Source organism: Triticum aestivum, chromosome 3D, assembly GCF_018294505.1.
Source record: "Triticum aestivum cultivar Chinese Spring chromosome 3D, IWGSC CS RefSeq v2.1, whole genome shotgun sequence".
NCBI classification, from domain to species: domain Eukaryota; kingdom Viridiplantae; phylum Streptophyta; class Magnoliopsida; order Poales; family Poaceae; genus Triticum; species Triticum aestivum.
This window is the reverse complement of record NC_057802.1, coordinates 366698934-366719181: the sequence shown is the minus strand read 5'-3', so window position 1 is coordinate 366719181 and position 20248 is coordinate 366698934.

Sequence of the window (20248 nt, the reverse complement as noted above, 5' to 3'; positions counted from 1 at the left end):
TAAACTAACCCTAACCAGGCTGTTAGCAGGGCGGGGCCCACTGGTCAGTGACTCAGTCAACTAACTAAGTTAGTTAGTGCTAAACTAACCCTAACCAGGCTGTTAGCAGGGCGGGGCCCACATGTCAGTGACTTGTTTAGTTAACTAAATTAGTTAGCTCTAATTAATCTAGAGTTAACTAATCAGGGGCTTGGGCCCACATGTCATAGGCTCAGGGGGTAGTCAAACCCTAGTCAAATAGGGTCAAACCCGCCGGACCTGGTCCACGGCTCGTCGCCGGCGATGACAAAACGGCGGAGGGCTTCGGAAAACGCCCACAGAGCTTGGTTTTGGACGCAGTTAGTTGCGTTCGATCGCACGGAGTGGCGCGCGTCGAGCGGTGGCAGTGGGAGGTGCTGGGGTGGTCGGGAACAACGGCGGGGAGCACGTCCGCGACGGCCGGAGTTCGGGCGACCACGGGTTGGATGCTGCAGCGAGCAAGCGGGCTGGTTTTTGCGCTAGGCATGCACTACGGGGCACTACGAACGCGTTGGGCTCGCGGGGGTGACCAAATGGTCATCGGAGCTACGCCGACGGCGAGCTCAGGCGGCGGCGTGGTACGATCAGCAAGGGGGGCGGCGGCTACGGCATGCAAATGAGTCGGAGGAGAGGGGGGTTCGATTGAGGAACTCACAGCGAAGTCGACGGTGGTCTTAGCGAGCTCGGGGAGGGGTTGACGACGATGGGAGGTCGCCGACGATCTCGGGGCAGAGGCGGCGAAGATGGCGGGGACTTGTCGGAGCCGGCATTGTCCTCTGCCTCGTCCTCGGTCTCGCCAAACAGAGCCTCGGTCGCTTCATCGCCCTCTTTGTAGGCGGCCGCAGCCTCCGCCACCCGCATGCGGTACCGCCAGCGCTTGAGGCGGCCCTTGCGGGCGGAGCGGTATGAGTCGAGCAGCACCTCCTGCTCCGCTCGCTCTACGGCGATCTGCTCGTCCGCCTGTAGGTGCTCCTGGAGGAGATGGTGGTTGTAGGCGGCGTCGGCCTGCGCCTCCCGGAACTGCTCCTCACACTTCTGCCTCACCATGTCCATATATTGGGCACGGGCCTCGCCAATGGTCATGGTGCAATGCACCAGCGAGGATGGCGCGGAGGAGGGGGTTGGCGCCGGATCGTCGACTACCATGTTCTCCATTGGGACGTCGTCGTCCTTCGGCTGCCTGCCGACCAGCCAGTCGGCAGCAATGGCTGCCATCTCCTTGTGGTCCGTCGTCCGCCCGTCCCAAAGAGCGCTGGAGCGCGAGGAAGCCATGGTGGGCAGTAGTGGTGTGGATAGGAGAATAGGAACGGATGCAGATTACTGCGGCTATGGCCGGCACAGCAGTTTATATAGCAATGGTGGGTGGCGGAGGGACGGAGGTGTGGCGCCGGAGTAGCCGCCTCGGCAACCGTGTATCATTAATGTGGGCGGCAGAAGGATGGACGGACAACACTTGTGTCGTTTGAAGGCGGATCAATTGCATGCACCGGGAAGCGGGGCGGGCGGCGCTGACCATTTCGGGCGGAAAGCGCGTGCGGGCGAGGGAGGTGGTCTGGGTGGGCCAGGGCAGTCAGACTCGTGCTTGGCAGCGGGTCGGTCCAGCAGCCGGACATGCTGGCTCGCCAGCTACCTCGCCGAGCTGAGCAACGACAATCAGACGATGGACGTAGCATCCGACCAGGAGCCGGCGCCACTGTCCAAGCCGGTTCATGCTGTGTTCACCATAGAGCAGGTGCGGCCGCACTTCGATGCCCTAATGGCGGAAGAGCTACCAGCGCAGGAGGACCTATGCTGCAACCTCCGTCTCCTCGACGAGCACCGGTGAACAAGCGAATGACAATGCCGTCGCGGACATGTGGCCCTATGATCCTGGCTTCCCGAATGACCATCCATAGGGCCCGCGAGGCCCTCTCCGGCGTCCTTCGAGTTGTTGCGCTCGCCGTGGCGCCGCCATCTCGCATTGTCAACATGGTCAATGGACATGAGGATGAGGAGATGACTTTACTTGGAGAGGATGACAGCAAGTGCCTCCTTATTAGTATATAAAACTATTTTTTTGCTTCCTCCTGGTTTCCTGACATCACGGTCCCACACCATTGTCAACCTATGTAGTCAATAAACGAGAGAATTGCATAAGAAGCGGCCGACAGCTGGGACCAAGCAGCTCGAGCAGTATTTGTGTTTTTGAGGTGTGAGCACTGCAGAGTTTTTCTTGAGCGATGTTTAGCCCAGATATTAATTTTTCTCCTCTGAACAACAACGAAAACATCGCTGCAGCTATTAACTGGGCGGGCTGTGGCCCGTCTAGCCCAGGCCAGATATCCAGCCCAGATATTAAATTTTTCAAGCTGAAAATGGCTAGCCCAGCTATACTTTTTTAGGAATAACCAGGCAAGGTCAAGTTGTTATTCTCCGCCCCGCTGGGCTGCAAATCTTTCCTAGGAGGGATGCATTAGGCTTAACAAGAAAATGGGCTTTAAGAAATAATAAATGGGATGTAATTATAAAAATTGGGCAGTAACTATAAAAAATGCACCAAACACGTAATTACTTTATAAAATATTATTTTTGGATATTGAAAATTTTAATTTCATTAATTGTTGCGAGCGCCATGTTTTGTTGGATTTTTACGTAATATAAATTTATATTGAAATTGTATTTAATCTGACTAGAAATTTCGGGATAAAAATATTTTGGATCCCATCAAAATGTGGGAAATTTTATTGAATTCTGTTTTGAACGGTTGGTTGAAATGGGCCGTACTTTTAACAAACTATAAATGGGTTGTAGTAAATTCCATTAGAATTCAAAAATTGGTTGGACATTCTTACAAATCACAAATGGGCTATAAGTTCTCTGCCACACACTTGTGGCCTTACTAAGTTGACGCGTCCCCTCAAAAAAAAGAGAGTTGACGCGTATGCAAGGCTTTGTCAACTTATAGTCAACACACGGCTCTAGCAGCAGTGGCCGCTGGATGCCCATCCAACGGATGTCGTGCTTCTTCTTCAATCTCGGATATTCTAGCTTCACCCGCCCAAAAAATGATTCCTCCCCCTGACATCTGGGGCGCACCGTTTCGGAAGCTGACCCGTGGGCCTACTAAGTTGACGCGTACCAAGGGCTTTGTCAACTTAGTCAATATAAACGATTCTAGCTGCAGTGACCGTACGATGTCCATCCAACGGCCGTAGTGCTTCTTCAACCTCTGGTCTTCTTGCTCCAGCCGCCCAAAGCAGCGCCGGTCGTGCCGCATGCTCCTGCCTCCCATGGCCGGTTGTGCTGCCGCAGAGGCCTCACCGCCCCCTACTATTCCCACTGCTGGCCAGGCCCTGCGGCGACGGCAGCCTCACACCGCAGTCGAACCAGTGAACCCTCGTACTCCTCTCCGCGCGGGCTTCCACTGCCGCGTCTTCCCCGGCTCCGCGTCGTCCCCTATCTAGGCCTCGCCGTCGTCCACCGCCCTGGTGCTCTCAGCGCGGCGTGGTCAACATGGTCATGGAACGGCTTCCATCAGACGTGGACCGTACGTGGAGAGGCTGACAGCTGGGTCCACGACGGCAGCAAGGAAGTGCCTCCTTATTATGCGGAAAATAATGATTCCTCCACCTGACAGCAGGGACCCACCGGACGGGCCATCGTATTTCGCGAAAAAACGTTTCCCCCCTGACTGCTGGGACCCACCGGACGGGCCACCGTATTGCGTGAAAAAAACGTTCCCCCCATTGTCAGATCGGACCCACCGGAAGTGCCTCCTTATTACGCACAAAAAATGAATACTCCCCCTGCTGGTTGGGACCCACCTTGGTGGGAGGCTGACTTGTGGGCCTCCTAAGTTGACGGGGATGGAGTGCTTTGTCAACTTAGTCAATATGAACGATTCTAGCTCCAGTGACCGTACGATGTCCATCCAACGGCCGTAGTGCTTCTTCAACCTCTGGTCTTGTTGCTCCAGCCGCCCAAAGCAGCGCAGGTCATGCCGCATGATCCTGCCTCCCGTGGCCGGCTGTGCTGCTGTGGAGGCCTCACCGCCCCCTACTATTCCCACCGCTGGCCAGGCCCTGCGGCGATGGCAGCCTCACACCGCAGCCGAACCAGTGAACCCTCGTACTCCTCTCCGCGCGGGCTTCCACTGCCACGTCTTCCCCGGCTCCGCGTCGTCCCCTTCCCAGGCCTCGCCGTCATCCACCGCCCTGGTGCTCTCGGCGCGGCGTGGCCAACGTGGTCAAGGAACGGCTTCCATCGGACGTGGACTGTACGTGGAGAGGCTGACAGCTGGGTCTACGGCCGCAGCAAGGAAGTGTCTCCTTATTACGCGCAAAATAATTATTCCTCCACCTGACAGCGGGGACCCACCGGACGGGCCACCGTATTTCGTGAAAAAACATTCCCCGCTGACTGCTGGGACCCACCAGCTACATCTTCGCACGCAAGGAAGTGCGTCCGGGCAAAAAAGAATGATTCACCCCCTGACTGCTGGGACCCACCAGCTACATCTTCGCACGCAAGGAAGTGCCTGACAGTCGGGACCCACCTGGTCGAAGCGTACGTTGCGTTGTCATTCTGGTCGCGAACGTGTATGTACATACTGGTCGATGTAGAGGCGCGCACGTGTCATAGTAGAGGCGCACACGTAGCATGTACACGTACGTACAACGGCCAGTGTGCAAGAAAGAAAATGCGGCCATGTACGTACATATGGGCAGGGTCTCGAACGCCTACTCGCGCATACGTACGGCCAGGGCTCGTGTACATGGCTGGGTTGGAACGGAGAAACAACGTCGTCGTCGTGTTCATGGGGAGCCAACCGGCTGGGTCAGAACGGAATGTGTCATCGTGTTCATCGGGAGGGCTTGGACGGAACATCCGATGGAAACGAGGCCTGACGTACCGCAGAACGGAGAAAACGGCCTTGTGTTCGACCGGCCACGTTCGAAACGGGATCATGCTCATCGGGAGGGGTCTGGCGTACCGCAAAACGGAGGAAACGGACCTCGTACGGTCGAAACGGGGGTCCTGTTGATCGGGAGGGGTGTGGCGTACCGCAAAACGGAGGAAACGGACTTGTGTTGGAGCGCTATGGTCGAAACGGGGGTCCTGTTCATCGGGAGGGGTGTGGCGTACCGCAAAACGGGACTCCACGGGATACTGTTCGTCTCCATCGTCGACCCCCTCCAGCCTCCATGGGCTACTGTTCATCCACCGTCGACCTCCTCCAGCCTCCACCTGCGACTGTTCATCCACGGGCTCCTGTTCATCCAGCCTCCACCGCGCGCTACTCCACCGGCTACTGTTCAACCAGCCCTCTCCACGGGCACCTGTTCAACCACCCCTCCACGGGCTACTGTTCATCCAGCCCTCCACCGTCTACTGTTCATCCTGACCTCCATGGGGTGGTCCTGTTCATCCTGCCCTCCATGGGGTCCCGTTCATCCAGCCCCAACCGGCTCGATCGATCGGGGTACTGTTCATCCAGAGGCAACACCACAGGGTCCTCTTCATCCACCCCCACCGGGAACTGTTCATCCAAACCCCCCAGCAACGCTCACTGTTCATCCAGAGGCAGCATCGATCGGCTTCAGTTAGCAGCAGTAGCGAAGGAATTGCTCGATCGGGTTCAGTTAACAGCCATCGATCGATCGCTCGGGTTCAGTAACGCGTAGCCTGCAGTGCAATCGCTCGGGTTCAGTTAGAGCCCAACACCTCGCTCGGGTTCAGTTAGATCCCAACGCCTCGCACACACGTGCGTACGTACAAGAGAAACGCGCATCGCTCAGCCCCCGACCACCCACCATAACCGGGGACTCCCCGATATTTTCCGCGCCCTCGCTTCTACCATGGTTTTTTCCGTCATGGATGGCCCAAAGAATGTCATGCAGCTGCGTCTCCGGCCCGCCCAGGACGAAAAGCCCATTTTCTGTCATGATTTTTTGTCATAGAAGTAGGACCCCACCACATCTATGATGATACCGGGTTTTGTCACAATTATCGTCATAGAAGTGTCATAAGTATGACAGAAAAAAATTTCGTTCGGCCCAAAATGTCACGGATTTGTCTTTTTTTGTAGTGTCTATCAATTGCTCGGCAGTAATTTGTTCACCCACCGTAATATATGCTATCTTGAGAGAAGCCACTAGTGAAACCTATGGCCCCCGGGTCTCTTTCTTATTATATTGCATCTCTTTTATTTACATCGCATCTCGTTTACTATTTTGCAATCTTTACTTTCCAATCTATACAAAAAAAATACCAAAAATATTTACTTTACTATCTTTATTAGATCTCACTTTTGCGAGTGACCGTGAAGGGATTGACAACCCCTTTATCGCGCTGGTTGCAAGGTTCTTGATTGTTTGTGCAGGTACTAGGTGACTTGTGCGTTGTCTCCTACTGGATTGATACCATGGTTCTCAAAAAATGAGGGAAATACTTACGCTACTTTCTGCATCACCCTTTCCTCTTCAAGGGAAAACCAACGCATGCTCAAGAGGTAGCAAGAAGGATTTCTGGCGCCGTTGCTGGGGAGATCTACGCCAAGTCAAGACATACCAAGTACCCATCACAAACTCTTCTCCCTCGCATTACATTATTTGCCATTCGCCTCTCGTTTTCCTCTCCCCCACTTCTAAAACGATTTTCGAAAACCTTTGCCTTTTCTTCGCCCCTCTTCTGTTCGTCTCTTTTTGCTTGCTTCTTGTGTGCTTGTGTGTTGGATTGATTTGTTTGTCACGATGGCTTAAGATAATACTAAATTGTGTGACTTTTCCAATACCAACAACAATGATTTTATTAGCACTCCGATTGCTCCTACTACAGATGCTGAATCTTGTGAAATTAATACCACTTTGTTGAATCTTGTTATGAAAGATCAATTTTCTGGCCTTCCTAGTGAAGATGACGCTACCCATCTAAACAACTTTGTTGATTTGTGTGATATGCAAAAGAAGAAAGATGTGGATAATGATATTGTTAAGTTGAAGCTATTTCCGTTTTCTCTTAGAGATCGTGCTAAAACTTGGTTCTCTTCTTCGCCTAAAAATAGTATTGATTCATGGAATAAGTGCAAAGATGCTTTTATCTCTAAGTATTTTCCTCCCGCTAAGATCATCTCTCTTAGGAATGACATTATGAATTTTAAGCAACTTGATCATGAGCATGTTGCACAAGCTTGGGAGAGGACAAAATTAATGATACGTAATTGCCCTACGCATGGTTTGAATTTGTGGATGATTATACAAAAAATTTATGCCGGATTGATTTTGCTTCTAGAAATCTTTTAGATTCGGCCGCGGGAGGCACTTTTATGGAAATCACTTTAGGAGAAGCTACTAAACTCCTAGAAAATATTATGGTTAATTATTCTCAATGGCACACTGAAAGATCCACTAGTAAAAAAGTTCATGTGATTGAAGAGATTAATGTTTTGAGTGGAATGATGGATGAACTTATGAAATTGTTTGCTAATAAAAGTGTTTCTTCTGATCCTAATGATATGCCTTTATCCACTTTGATTGAGAATAATAATGAATCTATGGATGTGAATTTTGTTGGTAGGAACAATTTTGGTAACAACGCGTATAGAGGAAACTTTAATTCTAGGCCGTTTCCTAGTAATTCCTCTAATAATTATGGTAATTCCTGCAACAACTCTTATGGAAATTTTAATAAGATGCCCTCTGATTTTGAGATTAGTGTTAAAGAATTTATGAGTTCGCAAAAGAATTTCAATGCTTTGGTTGAAGAAAAATTGCTTAAGATTGATGAGTTTGCTAGGAACGTGGATAGAATTTATCTTGATGTTGATTCTTTGAAACCTAGATCTATTCCACCTAAGCATGACATCAATGAGTCCCTCAAATCCATGAGAATTTCCATTGATGAGTGCAAAGAAAGAACCGCTAGGATGCGTGCTAAAAAGGATTGCTTTGTGAAAGTGTGTTCTTCTAGTTTTCATGATAATAATGATAATAATGATAAAAATCTAAAAGTGATTGATGTGACTCCTATTAAATCTTTGTTTTCCAATATGAATCTTGATAAATATGGGACCGGAGATGAGTCAACTTTAGTTAAAAGGCATCCCAATGATTCGGAGTTTTTAAATCTTGATGCAAAAATTAATAAAAGTGGGATTGAAGAGGTCAAAACTTTACATAGCAATGAATCCACTATTTTGGATTTCAAGGAATTTAATTATGATAATTGCTCTTTGATAGATTCTATTTCCTTGTTGCAATCCGTGCTAAATTCTCCTCATACTTATAATCAAAATAAAGCTTTTACTAAATATATCATTGATGCTTTAATGCAATCCTATGAAGAAAAGCTTGAACTAGAAGTTTCTATCCCTAAAAAACTTTATGATGAGTGGGAACCTACTATAAAAATTAAGATTAAAGATCATGAATGCTATGCTTTGTGTGATTTGGGTGCTAGTGTTTCCACGATTCCAAAAACCTTGTGTGATGTGCTAGGTTTCCGTGAATTTGATGATTGTTCTTTAAATTTGCATCTTACGGATTCCACCATTAAGAAACCTATGGGAAGGATTAATGATGTTCTTATTGTTGCAAATAGGAATTATGTGCCCTTAGATTTCATTGTTCTTGATATAGATTGCAATCCTACATGTCCTATTATTCTTGGTAGACCTTTCCTTAGAACAATTGGTGCAATTATTGACATGAAAGAAGGAAATATTAGATTCCAATTGATGTTAAAAAAAGGCATGGAACACTTTCCTAGGAAGAAAATTAAATTGCCTTATGAATCTATTATGAGAGCCACTTATGGATTACATACCAAAGATGACAATACCTAGATCTATTCTTGTTTTTATGCCTAGCTAGGGGCATTAAACGATAGCGCTTGTTGTGAGGCAACCCAATTTTATTTTTGTTTTTTGCTTTTTGTTCCTATTTAGTAATAAATAAATCATCTAGCTTCTGTTTAGATGTGGTTTTATGTTTTAATTAGTGTTTGTGCCAAGTAGAACCTTTGGGAAGACTTGGGTGAAGTCTTTGCGATCTTGCTGTAAAAAACAGAAACTTTTGCGCTCACGAGATTAGCTGTCATTTTTTACTGGAGAGTGCTTTTAGTTGATTATTTTTGCAGATGATTAATAGACAAATTCCTCACGTCCATCAATTTATTTCAGAATTTTTGAAGTTACTGAAGTATTCGAATGATACAGATTACTACAGACTATTCTGTTTTTGACAGATTCTGTTTTTCGTGTGTTGTTTGCTTATTTTGATGAATCTATGAGTAGTATCGGGGGGTATGAACCATACAGAAGTTGGAATACAGTAGGTTTAACACCAATCTATAATACCTAAATAGTTCATCCCCACTATGTGATTTCTCTTGACATGCACACTATCCACATCAGCCATACTCCACCTCATGCATTCGCTCAATGGGCCATGTCAGCACTTTCTCCTTAAATCATTTAGTTTAATATGGTATGGTGTATCAATCGTTTAATTGGAGACTTTCAGCATGGCACGCCTCTAACCCTTCCCCTTCGTCCTCTTCACTTCCCCTCCCTCTTCGGTTTCCTTCTTTCTTTTTCATAATTACAATTTGTAACTGAAGAGCACCACAAGGCAACCACTATTTCTCATATGCCATTGTGGCCACTAATGCCCTGATCATCTTCCCCACTGATGCTCTCAGTTTTCCCCTCCGCCATCCCTTTTGAGAGAAGAACGTGAACCACCATCTTCCACCACAAATGCATATTGAACGGGTAATTGCCTTTCCAGAGGCCATTAGTCTTCGCCATGGAGGCAACTGAGCCGCCGAAGGCCATTAGTCTTCGCCATGGAGGCAACTGAGCCGCCGAAGAACTAGATGGCATCGATCTGCAAGATGTCTGCTCACCATAGTTAGCCTCCCCAATTTTCCCTACACGTAATCGAGCTTATTTCCTTATTTTGCTAGGTTTCGCTCCTGCTGCAAAGGGGCCAGACGTCCTTCTGGCAAGGCTATTAGTTTATTGGTTGTTACAAAGTTGGATTCTTCCTTGCTACATGGGATTCTTGCTGGTCGCATTGGTAGACAAGCTCCCATATCTCAAATTTATTTTTTTATAGTGAGTTTATGTTAGTTTCCATACTTATTCAGAGAGCATAGGATTCAGATTGATTGTTTTTGTTACAGTCCAAAACTACAACAGTCATGTGCTAGATGTGAGTTTATTTACAAATTTGGTCAGATTCCAACTGCCTCGCTACAAGTGTGCTCGACGATTTTCTGCTGGCGGCATGGATGTTCATCTAGGACGATTTGGTGTTTCTTGCTAGCAGTATTTTTGTTGCTCTCGTTAATTGACATGTAACCGACAAAATATCCTACAGGGTGCCTCAAACGCGGCTGCTCTCTTCGGCCTGTTTGGTCCTCCGATCAGGTATGTTTCTGCCTTTGTTTAGCAAATATTAATTGACTGAGCTCAGGATGTTTCTTACCATATAAACATACAAGAGATGATTGACTCAGTTCTCTTATTTCTCCTACAGGAAAGACCGAAAGAGCATCAATGATTTACACAACTATAACAAAAAAATGGCTTCACACATGCTTACAGTTTCCTGGGCACTTGGTGTAAGGCTTTTGTACGACATTATTGTTTCAGGTAACCTTTATTCAGATTGCCACTACTGTCATAATATCTATACTACAGAGTTAAATCGCCCTGAAAGCCAATGGTGTTGTCTTTTGGTCAGAGTCAACATATCAAGACTTTCGCTGCTTCCTAATCATCCACAGATTCAGCAAACTGTTCAGCGCAAGGCAGTTTCAACAGTGTCCATCTTTGAAAATCCAAACTTTATTGGGTTTCCTTGCAAAAAACTACCCCATCGATTTTATAAGTCTATCATTATCTCATTTGGTTGATACTTCAGATCTCAACTCCAGATGCATGACTCTTTAATTTAAAGTCTTAGAGATTGTAATAATGATTTTACTTATTTAGCTGAATAGAAGGTGCAGACAACTATATGAGAAAAACAGATGGAAAATGGTACTAAGAAAGTTTTTTTGGAACGGGCCGATAACCTATTAGTAAGCCCATTAACGGCCAGCAGTTTCATGTTATCAGATTTGTTTTTGGAAATTATATGAAAATGTATATTTTTTTCTTTTCTATTTGTAGGCTATATTTTTTTATTTCTTTTTAGGTTGCTCTCTACCAGCAATTGATTCTTAAAAACTGTTCCGCAGCAACGCGCGGGGCATCATCTAGTATAAATAAAGAATGAGTTCATTACAGTACCTTAAAGTGGTGGTTTATTTTCTTATACTAACGGTGCTCACGAGATTTTCTGTTGAATTTTTGTGTTGTGAAGTTTTCAAGTTTTTGGGTAAAGATTTGATGGATTTTGGAATAAGGAGTGGCAAGAGCCTAAGCTTGGGGATGCCCAAGGCACCCCAAGGTAAAATTCAAGGACAACCAAAATCCTAAGCTTGGGGATGCCTCGGAAGGCATCCCCTCTTTCGTCTTTGTCTATCGGTAACTTTACTTGAGGCTATATTTTTATTCACCACATGATATGTGTTTTGCTTGGAGCGTCTTGTATTATTTGAGTCTTTGCTTTTTAGTTTACCACAATCATCCTTGCTGTACACACCTTTTGGGAGAGACACGCATGAATCGGAATTAATTAGAATACTCTATGTGCTTCACTTATATCTTTTGAGCTAGATAATTTTGCTCTAGTGCTTCACTTATATCTTTTTAGAGCACGGTGGTGGTTTTATTTTATAGGAATTATTGATCTCTCATGATTCACTTATATTATTTTGAGAGTCTTTTAGAACAGCATGGTAATTTGCTTTGGCTATAAAATTAGTCCTAATATGATAGGCATCCAAGATGGGTATAATAAAAACTTTCATATAAAGTGCATTGAATACTATGAGAAGTTTGATGCTTGATGATTGTTTTGAGATATGAAGATGGTGATATTAGAGTCATGCTAGTTGAGTAATTGTGAATTTGAGAAATACTTGTGTTGAGGTTTGCAAGTCCCGTAGCATGCACGTATGGTAACCGTTGTGTAACAAATTTGAAGCATGAGGTGTTTATTTGATTGTCTTCCTTATGAGTGGCAGTCGGGGACGAGCGATGGTCTTTTCCTACCAATCTATCCCCCCTAGGATCATGAGCGTAGTGCTTGGTTTTGATGACTTGTAGATTTTTTCAATAAGTATGTGAGTTCTTTATGACTAATGTTGAGTCCATGGATTATACGCACTCTCACCCTTCCACCATTGCTAGCCTCTCTAGTACCGCACAACTTTCGCTGGTACCATAAACCCACCATTTACCTTCCTCAAAATAGCCACCATACATACCTATTATGGAATTTCCATAGCCATTCCGAGATACATTGCCATGCAACTTTTCACCGTTCCGTTTTTTATGACACGCTTCATCATTGTCATATTGTTTTGCATGATCATGTAGTTGACATCGTATTTGTGGCAAAGCCAGCATTCATAATTTTTCATACATGTCACTCTTGATTCATTGCACATCTCGTACACCACCGGAGGCACTCATATAGAGCCATATTTTGTTCTAAGTATTGAGTTGTAATCCTTGAGTTGTAAATAAATAGAAGTGTGATGATCATCATTATTAGAGCATTGTCCCGTGTGAGGAAAAAAAGAGGCCAATGAAAAAAAGAGGCCAAAGAAGCCAAACAAAAAAATGAGAGAAAAAGAGAGAAGGGACAATGCTAATATCCTTTTTCCACACTTGTGCTTCAAAGTAGCACCGTGATCTTCATGATAGAGAGTCTCTTATTTTGTCACTTTCATATACTAGTGGGAATTTTTCATTATAGAACTTGGCTTGTATATTCCAACGACGGGCTTCCTCAAAATGCCCTAGGTCTTCGTGAGCAAGCAAGTTGGATGCACACCCACTTAGTTTCTTTTGTTGAGCTTTCATACATTTATAGCTCTAGTGCATCCGTTGCATGGCAATCCCTACTCACTCACATTGATATCTATTGATGGGCATCTCCATAGCCCATTAATATGCCTAGTTGATGTGAGACCATGTTCCTCTTTTTTGTCTTCTCCACAACCACCATTCTATTCCACCTATAGTGCTATGTCCATGGCTCACGCTCATGTATTGCGTGAAAGTTGAAAAAGTTTGAGAATACTAAAGTATGAAACAATTGCAGGGCTTGTCATCGGGGTTGTGCATGAATTGAACATTTTGTGTGACGAAGATGGAGCATAGCCAAACTATATGATTTTGTAGGATGAACTTTCTTTAGCCATGTTGTTTTGAGAAGACATGATTACTTCGTTAGTATGCTTGAAGTATTATTATTTTTATGTCAATATTAAACTTTTGTCTTGAATCTTTCGGATCTGAACATTCATGCCACAATAAAGAAAATTACATTGATAATTATGTTAGGTAGCATTCCACATCAAAAATTCCGTTTTTATCATTTACCTACTCGAGGACGAGCAGGAATTAAGCTTGGGGATGCTTGATACGTCTCCAATGTATCTATAATTTTTGATTGTGCCATGCTATTATATTATCTGTTTTGGATGTTTAATGAGCTTTAATATGCTCTTTTATATTATTTTTTGGACTAACCTATTAACCGAAGGCCCAGTGCCAGTTTTTGTCTTTTTGCCTATTTTAGAGTTTCGCAGAAAAGGAATACCAAAAGGAGTCCAAACGGAATGAAACCTTCGCGATGATCTTTCTTGGAACGAAAGCAATCCAGAAAACTTGGAGTGGAAGTCTGGAATGCCACGAGGCGACCACGAGGCAGGGGGGCGCGCCCAGGGGGTAGGCGCGCCCCCACCCTCGTGGGCCCCTCGTAGCTCCACCGACGTACTTCCTTCGCCTATATATACTCTTATACCCTAGATCGATCAGAGAGAGCCAAGAAACAACTTTTCCACCGCCGCAACCTTCTGTACCCATGAGATCCCATCTTGGGGCCTTTTTCGGCGATCTGCCGGAGGGGGAATCGATCACGGAGGGCATCTACATCAACACCATTGCCTCTCCGATGAAGTGTGAGTAGTTTACCACAGATCTTCGGGTCCATATAGTTATTAGCTAGATGGCTTGTTCTCTCTCTTTGATTCTCAATACAAAGTTCTCCTCGATGTTCTTGGAGATCTATTCGATGTAATACTCTTTTGCGGTGTGTTTGCCGAGATCCGATGAATTGTGGGTTTATGAACAAGATTATCTATGAATATTATTTGGTTCTTCTCTGAATTCTTATATGCATGATTTGATATCTTTGCAAGTCTCTTCGAATTATCGGTTTAGTTTGGCCTACTAGATTGTTCTTTCTTGCAATGGGAGAAGTGCTTAGCTTTGGGTTCAATCTTGCGGTGTCCTTTCCCAGTGACAGTAGGGGCAGCAAGGCAAGTATTGTATTGTTGCCATCGAGGATAAAAAGATGGGGTTTATATCATATTGCTTGACTTTATCCCTCTACATCATGTCATCTTGCTTAATGCGTTACTCGATTCTTATGAACTTAATACTCTAGATGCATGCTGGGTAGTGGTCGATTTGTGGAGTAATAGTAGTAGATGCAGAATCATTTTGGTCTCCTTGACATGGATGTGATGCCTATATTCATGATCATTGCCTTAGATATTCTCATAACTGTGCGCTTTTCTATCAATTGCTCGGCAGTAATTTGTTCACCCACCGTAATATATGCTGTCTTGAGAGAAGCCACTAGTGAAACCTATGGCCCCCGGGTCTCTTTCTTATTATATTGCATCTCTTTTATTTACATCGTGTCTCATTTACTATTTTGCAATCTTTACTTTCCAATCTATACAACAAAAATACCAAAAATATTTACTTTACTATCTTTATTAGATCTCACTTTTGCGAGTGACCGTGAAGGGATTGACAACCCCTTTATCGTGTTGGTTGCAAGGTTCTTGATTATTTGTGCAGGTACTAGGTGACTTGTGCGTTGTCTCCTACTGGTTTGATACCTTGGTTCTCAAAAACTGAGGGAAATACTTACGCTACTTTGTTGCATCACCCATTCCTCTTCAAGGGAAAACCAACGCATGCTTAAGAGGTAGCACTAAGCTATGAATGCATGCCCCCCAACCGAGGTTCACCTAGCAAAGTGCGAAGTAGCTAGCAGCCCCCCCCCCCTCGTGTCGCCACGAAGGGAATCCTAAGCTATGAATGCATGCCCCCAACCGAGTTTCACCTAGCAAAGTGCGAAGTAGCAACCGCCCCCCCCCCACACACACACTTTCAGTCGGCGGGCCAGAGAGGCATATCTCACCAAGATGGATCATAAAACGGACCAAGAATAATCCACCTTGGTCGTACAACCTCTCTCTTGTTGGTCAAAGTGATGGCCGTCCATGCGACCCCGGAGATGGGCTAGTTCGCCAATAATCATGCAAGTAGCTAGTCCCCGAAGACAACCACTGCATGCATGTGGCCCAAACATATGTATGGAGAGGTGTGTTTTTGAGTAACAATGGAACAACTTTGATGTGGCACCGTGATTTCGAACTAGAAATCCCCACACTGAGTGAGGGTTAGGTTGACGATGCATATGTATGTTACACCACACTTCAAGCCAACGACGGGGATTCATGCATGCATAGTATATGCGCTCAAACTTAAGGTCTGAATCTCACCATGACCTATACTACGATAACACGAACCAAATGAAGAATTTGCCATGGTAACCTATCTCGTTGTTGGTCAAGGTGATCATGGATGTCCATGCAGGCCCACAAATATATAGGCTTGTCGCTGATAACCACGTGAGGGAGTGTACGTTCGAAGGCAACCACTACATGCATATGTATGGAGGTGATGCGTGCATGCATGTTTGAATACACAACATTCATGTGGCGCGTGCGTCAAAAATCGTACACTAGCTCCCCACACAGAGCAAGATCGGTTCATGATGTGTCGTTGTACTAGCCACTTCAACTCGATGGGAGGGATTCATGCGTACACATGCATGTGTGTGTGCTCAAACTGTATCATGCATGTCATCCTAGAGCAAAAATAATAATCCCCTCCTAGGTCAAATTAACCTCTCTTGTTGTCAGGCAAAAAGTAGTGATGGACCAAGCGGGCCCACAGATGGAAAGCATCGATATCGCTGATAACCGCTTAAGTGGGTGCGAGAGGAGAACCACCACCGCTTTGCATGTGGGCCAAACATATATATGTTGAATACCCAAAATGCACAACTTTGATGTGCCACATGCCTCAAAAACCGTAAACCATGCACCCACACAGAGCGAGGTTCATCAAGCGTACTACATATGATGGTCCCCTTCCCCCCTCTTCACCGCATACTATATGCTCCTGCCGTAATATATGTACAACCCAAAAGAATCCTCATCGATGGTGAAATTAATTAACCTCTCCCGATGTAGGTCAAAGTGATGCATGCATGCATCGACGATGGCCCCGTGGGCCCACAAATGGAAGCGTCACACGTGAGTGTCCTAGCTAGGATATGCATGTGGCCCAAAAAGGTGTTGTGTGATGTTTGAATAGCCAATTTCACAATTTTGATGTGGCACGTGCCTCGGAAACCAGAAAGTCCCGACACTGAGTGAGGTGTACTTGTTCACGGACGCATACGTATAGTATATATGCTAGTCCCCTCCCACCTCTTCGACGCGTACTATATACCACCATAACACAAACAAAAAAGATTCTACCTTGCTGGTCAAATTAACCTCACTGCCGGTTGTTCGTCAAAGTGATGGACGACAACCTCGCGGGCCCACAGAAAGCGTCACACGTGAGTATCGAGTGTCGTGTAGGACAACCATCGACTGCATGTGGCCAAAACATGTATGTATGAAAGGGTTGTGTAATGTTTCAAATAACGATTTCACGACTCTGATGTGGCACCGGCATGCCTAAGAAAACGGCCAACCCACATGGTGGCTCACAACTCGTAGTGTACTGCGAGCCATCCGCCACCCCCAGACGCACACACCCACACACACCGCGCGAATCCACCGCAACTACGATGCATGTTAAATTAATTATCCCGCGGTGAACATATATGTTACCAAAGGAGGGACGTTTTAATTTTAGAAAAATTACAGAGATCATTAAGACGTTTTAGTACATTAATTGATTGATTTTCTACGGGTATAATGTGCAAAAATCAAATTCGAGCTACATGCACACGCGATAGTGCACCTAAATGGATTGCAAAAACACATGTGTCCTACTGGGTGCATGTTTACTCCCCGTGCAACCAATTTCAAACATTGAGAATCTTGAATTTTAAATTCTAGTACATCCAAAACTTATTTGAAGTTCATGAAACTTATCGTGTTGTCATATGGACACCAATACAAACTGGCATTGTACTTTTTTTGTCAAATTTGAGACCAGTTTTGATGTAATCTTTATCTAATTACAGACGGGAGATTATTAATAATTGGGAACCAATATCCCAAACAGATTATTTATTCGAACTATGAGCGTTACACCAACAATGGATACGTGCCATGCTTCGGTTAAGCAATAAAGCGGCAACATTAATCATCCAAATAGAAAAACAATATACGTGCCGCCGCGCGACCCGTGTGCCGTGCGGGCGGGCGTGAGTTGACGGGACGCATGCGAGCAGTCCGCCGCGCAGGCAGACGGGGAGGCGTGCGTGCAGGTGTGTGAATTGACAGAGGCGTGCTCGCTGCGCAGTGTCATCGGGAGGCGTGCAAGTAGCTGTGTGAAACTTTGGTAGGCATGCTAGCAGTCCGGTGCGCAGGCTCACCGGGAGGCGAGCCATCGGTTTGACCGCCACCCGCCTCTCTCCCACAACTCCCACTACTCCATATTAATGGTGCGCTCGAGCGGCTGCACCCCACATCCTCGCCACACACACAATCCTCTCTCTCTCTCCGCTTGCATCCTCGATGCTGCTCTCAGTCCTCAAAGCTGTCAGTGTATGAGGATACCGCCAAAGCGCCCCATCAAAGGGAGTGGCGACGCCGGGGCTGCTAAAGCACTGGAGCACGGCGTGGAGATGGAGACAGAGGTTGCCATCACCGCCGGCGAGTTATCGCTGCACCCTGACGTCGTCGACGGTGTCGAGCTTCCACAACCGGAGGCGGAGTTCCACACCGACTTCGACGACCACTCCGGCGACGACTATGATGACCACTCCGGCGACGACTCCGACGACGACGGACAGCTGGTTAGTCATCTATACCCATTTATGTGTCAAATAGATCATAGGGTTTCTTTGGTTACTCCTCCCTCCCCCTTTTTGGAATAGAAATCCTATGGTTATGTTCTCCCAATCCAAGAAATCTGAGTAAGTTTCGTTAGATCCGTGTAGTGTATTGATTGTTTGAATGGTACAAGTGATAAGTGATTAGTTGTTTCATCTGTGCAAATGATTTCTGCTAGTAATCTGTCTAGGGTTAGTGTTCGTGCTAATAATTCCTAGCCAGGACTTGACAATTGATTTTGAATGACCTACATATGTTTGTGCCATTATTTTCTTCAAGATTGGTCTGTACATAGACGACTGTGCTTAAAAATCGAACCATAATCTCTGGATATGTATAAAAAATAGCCATAAATTCCTAATCCTACTTCACGGCATGTAATCATTGATTTGATGCCAAATTTGTTTTACTATTTGTATAGGTGCTGTCTGACAATGTGGACAGCGAGGATGAAGATGGCCAGAGGAGGTACAAGAGGAAAATCCTGAGGGAGCTTTATGCGGGAATGCATAACAGGCGTATTAGGACCTGGAACGGCGGCTATGGATGCCCATTTTGCAACTAGAAGCTTCATGACGCGTATCTAAGTGTTCTGGCGCATGCAAGAGGACGGATCGTTGGCTCCTTAAGCAGAAGTATTCTCGCAGGGTGGCGCACGGTGCATGCGGCGAGTACCTGGAGAAGCTTCAGGATCGTGTCGGCATGTGAGATGAGATGTGGGATGGATCGAACTATGTACGCTTGAGTATGCTTAATGACGGTTGAACTATGTACTTATGGTTGAACTATGCTTATGTATGTGTACGCTTATTATCTATGTCTGAGTATGTTAAATATTTGGTCAAAATTTGGTAAAAATTACAAAGGGGGACCAATAAACCAGCACGGAGGTAGTACGTCAATCACACACGGTTCCCAAAATTGGAACCATGTGCAATGACTTTCATTTTGCCTATTGCGTCAATCACACACGGTTCGCTCTAGCAAACCGTCGCCCCCAAAATTCTTTGTGGGACAGAAAACCCTCACCATCCAATTCAAAAAAGAAGAAAGAAAACCCTCACCATCCCCACGTCACAAAAACCCTCACCCCGCTGGCCACCCCCTCCGGTACGTTCCCCATTCACACCTGCACAAGCTCCTCCGCGTCTATTCCATGGCACCGCCTATCGCGGCGGTAAACACTTAGCTCGACGCCTGCCGCCGCCGCCAGGCTGCCGGCAAAGCCCACCACATTTTTCCAGTTCCACTTGCCGCCGCCTATCGCCATCGACTTTCTCGACGCTGCTCGCAGTCGACCCAGCTCCGCTCGGTTGGGAAATCTGCCGTACTGAGGGTTCTTTCTCATGGACAAGGTAACTAATTTAATGAGATATTATCTCATCTCTTATCCCAGTTCATCTGCCTCCTTTAATCACCCAGCGGAAATCGCCATGAATTCATTTTTATTTGAGCTGATTTGAGGGTTTTCTTCCATTCATAGAATGTACAGTGCACCGACACTTCAGGACTTTGCGACCTCCGCCAGAGATTCAGTCTCACCATACCAGATAACTTGAGGACGCGCGCGGCAATCTCACCCTAAATCGGTTGGCATGGCCTACTTTCCTGAACATATTCTAAATATTGCTACATTTGGATAAAAGGTGCCACATGCACCATATACGTCAAAGGGGATTTTCCCCTCTTCTTTCTATATTAGGAAAATTAATGATGTATTGTTCTTTCAATTACTCTCATATTTCCATGACATCATGTTTACCCTATTTGTTCAATTATAGATTTTTGTCCTTCGATTTCAACAGCTGTACAATTATTTCAATTTGGGCCCATATTTGCATGTTACCATATTTTCCTTAACAATCCTACCATTTTCAGCAGCACATCCCTTGCTATGCAACAGATTATGTAGTGCACAATTTTTTCCTTTACATAGATCAAGGCTCCACGGATGTCATACTGCACA